Raw genomic sequence first — 7,528 nt, 5'->3', positions numbered from 1 at the left:
TGAGCTGCAGAGCACAGGGACAGCGCCCAAGCCCAGAGTTCAAGCCCCAGGACTGACCAAAAAAAAAAAAAAAGAAAGGAATTAATTATTATAGATACTTCATAGTTTTATCCTCTACAAGAACGTGTCTATTTTTTCTGTTGGCTTTTAAATATGTAATGCCTCATTGAAAACTGTATCTATTGCAGAATTAAATAAAATGCAAACAGGTACTATTTTGAATGTCTCTGGTATGGCATGTTCAGAATTTGAAAATGAGTAGTTAGTAGTCTTAGGAATGTTGAGGAACGGATATATTCTGTCTTCTTAACAATTAGTCAGTTTTAAGTTAGGAGTTTCCATAGAATTGAACTGTTTTCTGTTTTAGTATGAGACAATACTAAAATAATGTTTTTTCAAAGTAATGGCAAGTATATTCTGAAAATATTGTATAGTTTGATAACATTCCAGTTGATGTCCCTCTGATAAAGAAAGAGCTAATTCAAGTTAGCAGCCAAAATGTTCATTTTTTAAAAAGGTAATACACATAGAATAATATTTACTATACCAATACAGTGAAATTATATTTTATGTAGCTCATTTTTAACTTAATTTTATTAAGGTCATATATAGAAAGGGTTGCAGTAATTGTAAGGTATTGAATACATAACATGTCAAAATTTTTACCCCCTCCCTCATTTTTCTCACACTTTTCTTTACCCCAATACCCCTCACATGTTGTAATGTAAATTTCCAACATGTTGTCCTGTGAGTATGGCTATTGCATTGGTTTACTTTTTGTCCTTTGTCTCGCCATTTTATTGTTCTGCTTCCCTTGCCAAATGAAGACAAATGTATATAGAATACACAGGATACTAAATCAAATACAACAGTGGACAAACCATAGGGGAAAACACAAAAGAAAAAAGAAATCACATAGTATATTGAAAACAACATCCACAAAGAAAAACCTCTCTTTCCATATCTAGCAGATTATTTTGCTCAGCATCATTTTATATGGTCATTTATACCTAGCTATTGAGCCATTCTACTCATCTGCTGGGACTATTTCCTATTTATTATTAAATATTATTATTAATAACTATTTCCTAGTTATTACAAATGAGGGAAACCATGGAATCTGTTTCTTTGTGTCTTGCTTATTTTTCTTTGTAGGATTTTTCCAAGTCTTTCCAATTCCTTATTAATAGGAAGCAGAGAATTACTCCGTATATATATAAAACACATTTTGTCAATTCGTTCATCTACTGAGTGGCATATTGGTTAAAAACATGATTGCATGTAAATATCACTTAAGGCCATTCAAAAATGACAGATTCCACTACACCAGATATAGTAATATCATGATTTCTAAGTAAGATAATATTTTATGGTGGTACAAGTGTTGAGATATAGGATGAGTCTAATGTATATCTTGCACTGAATTAGGCAGGAAGATATCCAATATCATGTAGGACTAAAGTGGTAGTGACAAAATATTTCCCTTGAGAAAGATATAGGAGGCTGCCAGAAGTATGAAGTAGTTCAGATAATTTTGAAGAATTTAGAAATGCAAGCTCAATTATGTCTCTTTAAATAATAATTATGTAAGTGGAAGGGCAAAAGAAGGGTAAGAGAAGAAAATAACTGACAGCAAATCATTGTCCCAAGTTAGAGAATAAAAAGACATAATCTATAACTTCCAAGTTAAAGAGAGACCAATATAATACGTCCCACTTAATTTAGGTACATGCAAAATATTTATTTGGCTTTTCCCTAGTTAATGCTCCAAAATAAATGAACATTTATAAGAAAAGTTATGTGATTGCAATTGGTTCAACTTGAACACTAATTGTGATCAGCCCTTTTTTTCTCACTTTGTACTTGGAAAATTGTCCCTAAGTTGATGATGTTGTGGCTGATTAGATTCAGAGTTAGGGGCTTCTACTTGTACAATTAGCCCAGAATAGTTTAAAGCAGTTTTCCACCCAAGATATCCAACTAACATTGTCTGAACCTGTACTTTGAACACACACTCACACCTGAGCACATTATTTGAAATTGTAATTCAGCTTTCCTTGGCACATTCTACTTTGTGCCTTTGTCTTCTTTGCATATGCCTTTTGAGTTCATAGTTGCTCTATTTCCATTTCATCTATACAAACTGCTCAGAACATTGTTCAACTACCACTTCTTATTTGTACAGGCCCAGTCTATGTATGAAGGTACTTTGTCCATGTTAAGCAATAGGGTAATATAACTCTCTGAGAAGAAAAGTTCCACAATATAACCCTATGCCCACATTAAAGGATGTAGAATTTAAAGCATTTTGAGACAAACAGTGATATTAGAATTGAAAGGCTCCTTAGGGACATTTTCCTGGAGTTCATTAGTTTACCCAGGAGAAATATAAATATCCACAAAATTTGGAGCTAATTAGTAAGTATCCGAATTAACATTAGATCCTAGATGTTGTGTTAATACAAGGTAAGATTGTATTATTTTTAAATCAGAATCCTTCACTCCTTGACAATGTGCATGAGAAAGTGAAAGAAAGACATTAAATCAAAATATCTTATCTTTTTACTCATTTAATCCTAGTGGTGAGAGTAATGTCTGAACGTTTTATAAGAACATTTTCCTACATATAAGAATTTGTGCCAGATTTGTTCACACACCATGGAGATATACCTAACAAGAATTAGATTTCAATAGTCTATATGGAAGTTATGATGTGTCAATGGCTATTGAGGCGTTTTCTGTTCTAAAGAGGAATCAATTCCAGGAGTCTTCAGTCACATCAGTAAAGCTGTATGTTCAACCTAATACTTGGTTTTACTTGTCCTACATTTATAATGAGTAGGCTGATAAGATATCCAAACATATCTAAATATTTTTCAATAAAATCCCAAACTGATATGGATAGATGGATCACTAATTGGAACTGTAGGACAAATTAGGCTTGGTTGTGCTGTAGTTCAATCTATAATCTCCTGGCTAAATAAAGTTTTCAAAAATATTCACAGAATATCACTAAGAAAAGTTAATGATATTTATATCTGTATAGCATTTCTGAGGTCAGGATTTAAGCATTTATTCCCAACATTTAGAATCAATAGGATCTGTTAAATTAATGGATCCAGAATTTTACATATTCACATTCATATCTCAACATTTTATCAATATGACTTTCACCAAAACACTGTTCTTATTGAACTTGTCTATGTTCTTTTACTTTTCAAATCCAAATAGTAGATTTCCTTCAATATCTTCCTGAAAATTCTTTCCTTCCCTTTCTTCTGTAAATCTGTGTTTATTACTTTTTTGTTTCCTTATTTATCGCTTTCCTCCTATCTTGTCCACACTGGTACTCACATTGTTCACACTTTCGTCAGAACTTTCCTTTTCCTCTTCCCTTTAATAATGTCCCTGATTTTATTATTAGTTTTCATATTCATGGTCGTGAATATTTTGATGATATCCAAACAGACCTATCTTTGCATCTCTTTAACATAAACTTTAGAACTATCAGTGAGTTTTTTTCCTCTAAATCCATCTTTTCCACCTGTAGTCCTTATCACCAAGAATGTAACTAACACAGTTAGGAGACAGAGATGTGGAAAAGCTTTAGATTTACTCTTACCCTACCTCGATCCATTAGATAAGATGAATGATCAAGATTTTCTCAGTTTCTGTCACTAATGTAATTTCTATGTACTCCTTTTTATGCCCCTGACACCAGCCTATTGCAAATACTCATCACCAGTCACTCAATCCTAAAACAATTCTTTACAAATTATGCATTTTTCCCCATAGTCTTTTTTATATTGGTCCTCTCCATCACCAAATGACTCTCCTTGTGAAGAACTCAGACAAAAATTCTACTACCATTATTTACTCACAGCATTGACTATTGGTCTTACATTTCTCATCTGTAAATGGATATAATCTACCAGAAATATTGAAGAATATATTTGTTGAATTCTAGAGCAAGGCAAAAGAAAGTAATCAGTCCTTACATTTCCTGCCTTAGCTTGCAAATAAGGAAAGAGTCAAATTCAGTTTGTTGGTACAAAGTCAGAAATAGTTTCATGCAGTAATAAAAATAAATTTTAACTTCTGCAGCTTGTGTCCTTTTATGGTAACTGCAGATATGTAAGTATTATTATGTAAATTTTGTCATGTATTTACAGCTGTAATGAAGAACATACTCTTAATATATCATTGGAAAAGTATCTATCTGAGAATGTTATTTGAACTAATCACATTAAGTTGAAATCTACATCGTAGCCAATCAAAATATGGAAATAAATGATTTTATTTGTAAGCAAATAATACCACCAAGAATAGTGAGTATACCTTAGAAAGACTGCTGGAATAACATTAGGGTTTTTACTGTCTCTGCCTGTTTATTTGATTGTATTTCTTGATATTGAAACTCTCCTCTTTTTATTCTGGTTTTGTTTTGTTTTGTTTTGTTTTTGGTTCGTCATGGGGCCTCGTCTCTGGGCCTGGCCCTGTCCCTAAGCTCTTCAGCTCAAGGCAAGAGCTCTACCACTTGAGCCACAGTGCCACTTCCCGCTTTTTCTGCTTATGTGGTGCTGAGGAATCAAACCCAGAGCCTCATGTAGGCAAGGCCAGCACTCTGACACTGAGCCACCTTCCCAGCCTTCCTCTTGTTATTGTTATTGTATGTAATCCGACGCTGTTTATAACTAGCATTCAACGTGGGAAATTTAGCTTCCAAGATATCTAAAGTTTTTTTTTTCCTTTTCAATCACAACATCGTCATTATCAGGCTACACTGTGGTCATCATCCTCTCCACCCAAATTATTATTAGCATCATAAGTGCTAATTATTGAAAGTCGGATATATGTCTATGATTTTACTATTATTTGTCTTTAGATTAATAATTTTCATGTTACCACTGTGCATGCATCCATATTGAAATTTTGAACAAATAAACAAAAAAAACCATAAACCATATCAGGTAGCTTGACTATGTGCTTATAACAAATTATGGAATAGATTTTTTGAAGCATTGCAAATTCCTAATCAGTATGAATTAACTTCCTCTCTCTCCTGAACTACAAACAAATATTGAAGAGTTTGGGCAGAACCTTTTCAAGTAATATAATATAAATGTTACTACAATATCATGTGCATATCTAAAGTTCCCTTGAAAATAATAAACTCTACTTTATATTGAAATATTAGTTATTTCATTCTAGGAAACATTTAGAAAAATTGACTGTACCTTTGAAATGAAAATGTCAAAAATAGTAACATAAAAGTTTTAGAGGGAGTCTGTCATATATATATATAAATGTTATGTGTAGAATAGTACATATTTAGAGATTATTTGTCATCAGAAATATATACATATATCTAAAGTTATTTGCAGAATGATATACATCATAGTGAAACAAACATCTTAAAACATAATTAAAATTAAAAAAAAAAACTTCATGAAACCAAGTGCCGGTAATTCCACCCTTATAATACAAGGTATTCTGGGTGCTGAGATCTTAGAATTGTTTTCGAAACTAGCCCAGACAGAAAAGTACTTGTTAGATTCTTATCTCCAATTAACCAGTAAAAACAGGAATTAGCTCTTTTCCTCAAGTTGTACAGTGCTGTCTTTGAGCATAAAAAGGCTTAGGGACAATGCCCAGGCCTTGCAAACAACACACACAACAACTAATTGTATCAATTGTATCACATTAATTTCACAAAAGCATCTTTTAACTGCTGTGAACATTTCGTAGAAACATGAATACATACCCCTGGAAAATGTTAAGTTAAAAAGTATAGAATATTTACGTCTATGTTAAAGACATAACTATTTCGATTGTTTAAGATATTTCGGTAATGATTAGAATTTAAGAATAATGATAGGTAGGTCATATATTGGGACTGGTTTTTATTCTATTTTACAATAGTAATAAAATTATATTTATAATGATTATATAAAATTACTCTTGCTTGCTATTTGAATTATCATAAGTGATAAATATTTTTAAATGATTTCCAAAGCAAAGGAGTATCAATTCTTTTGTAATTTCAAAACAATTAAGAAAATGATTTCAAGGCTTCTTCACTCTGTCTGTATTTGTTTTCTTATTCTACTTTTCATATGTTAGTAGAAATTAAAATTACAAAAATTTAATGGACATTGGCATTCAGGAACATCTTCACATACACTAATATTGGAGTTCCTTAAGTGGGATTGTTTTATTTCATTTGTTACTTTCAAAAATATATCAAGATGATTGTCTATTTTGTTCTTTTCACTGCTTTTGGCTCTTATCTTGAGAATACGTTTTTCCTAGCAAGGTAGAGATAAGCAATTGGATTAAACAAGTAACATATGACTTTCATAAAATGCAGATGCATAGATTTGTGTCTACTGTCATTTGCTAAAATTTCTTCCAGAAAAGTTACTCAATTACTTAGAAGTTTTTCCCCTTCCCCTCCACAAATTATACAGACATCAAATACAGTGAAAGCAGGGGTTATAGTGTGAGGGAGGGACATACAAAGCAACAAAGAAATAATCATATAAATGTGTTATAAACAATCGCATGAAAGAAAAAAACATTTGAATACATAACTTAGAGTTCATTTCCCTACCATCACCTTATCTGACCTTTTCTGCTTGACTCAGATATATACTACATATTGCAAATGAGGGAAACCATGGGAAAAAATAGGGATACAGGTGGACCTATTGCAACAATGAGATGTACAAGTCGTTATGTCAAAATATGAACTTTACAACTTTGGTGGGGTGGGGGTAACAGGGAGGATGGGGTAGAGCGGCGGGGGAGGATGGGAAGGGATGGGAAGGGGAAACAAAGGAGGAGGCTACAATGCTTGATAAGAAATGTACTCATAATCTTGCCCATGTAATTGTAACCCCTCTGTACAGTATTTTCACAATAAAAAAATAAAAAATAAGATAAATTTCTTAGAAGTGATGCATAATTCCTAGGTATCCCAGTTATCACATATACTTTTGGATTGAGTTATCTCTGTATAACCTCAAACGGAAAAAATACCCTCAAAATAAACAGAAATCACATCTTTGTTTTAAATGCAGTAGTTTACAAAGAGTTTTTAGCCAACACCAAAAACATCTTTTTAGCTATTCTGCATTTTGTGTGAAGAAGTTTTAACAATAGTTTTTTTCCTGATATGCAATTCACTTACAATATATTATTTCCTTTTATTGTATACATATTAGTCCTTTGGACGTGAATTGTACTTTCATAGGTCTCCAAAGCCTAATTTTCACAAACTTGCATTTCTTCAAATAGAAATGCTGTAAATTTTAGAACAGACATTAAAATAAATATAAAATTCAGTTACAGAAATTTGCCCAGCATACATCCTCTATAGTGTGTCTTTTCAAAATTTGTTTTTGGGGATCATTTCCAGGGTCTCACACATACTATTCAAGTTCACTGTCAATTAACTACATTCTCTGTCCAAAAAAGTTTTTTACTTCTGTTTAATACATTCATAGAAGTGTAATACCTGGATCCT

The sequence above is a fragment of the Dipodomys spectabilis genome, unplaced genomic scaffold (assembly GCF_019054845.1).
Source record: "Dipodomys spectabilis isolate Male_0828 unplaced genomic scaffold, ASM1905484v1 ptg000284l, whole genome shotgun sequence".
NCBI lineage: Eukaryota > Metazoa > Chordata > Mammalia > Rodentia > Heteromyidae > Dipodomys > Dipodomys spectabilis.
This window is presented reverse-complemented; position numbering follows the sequence as displayed.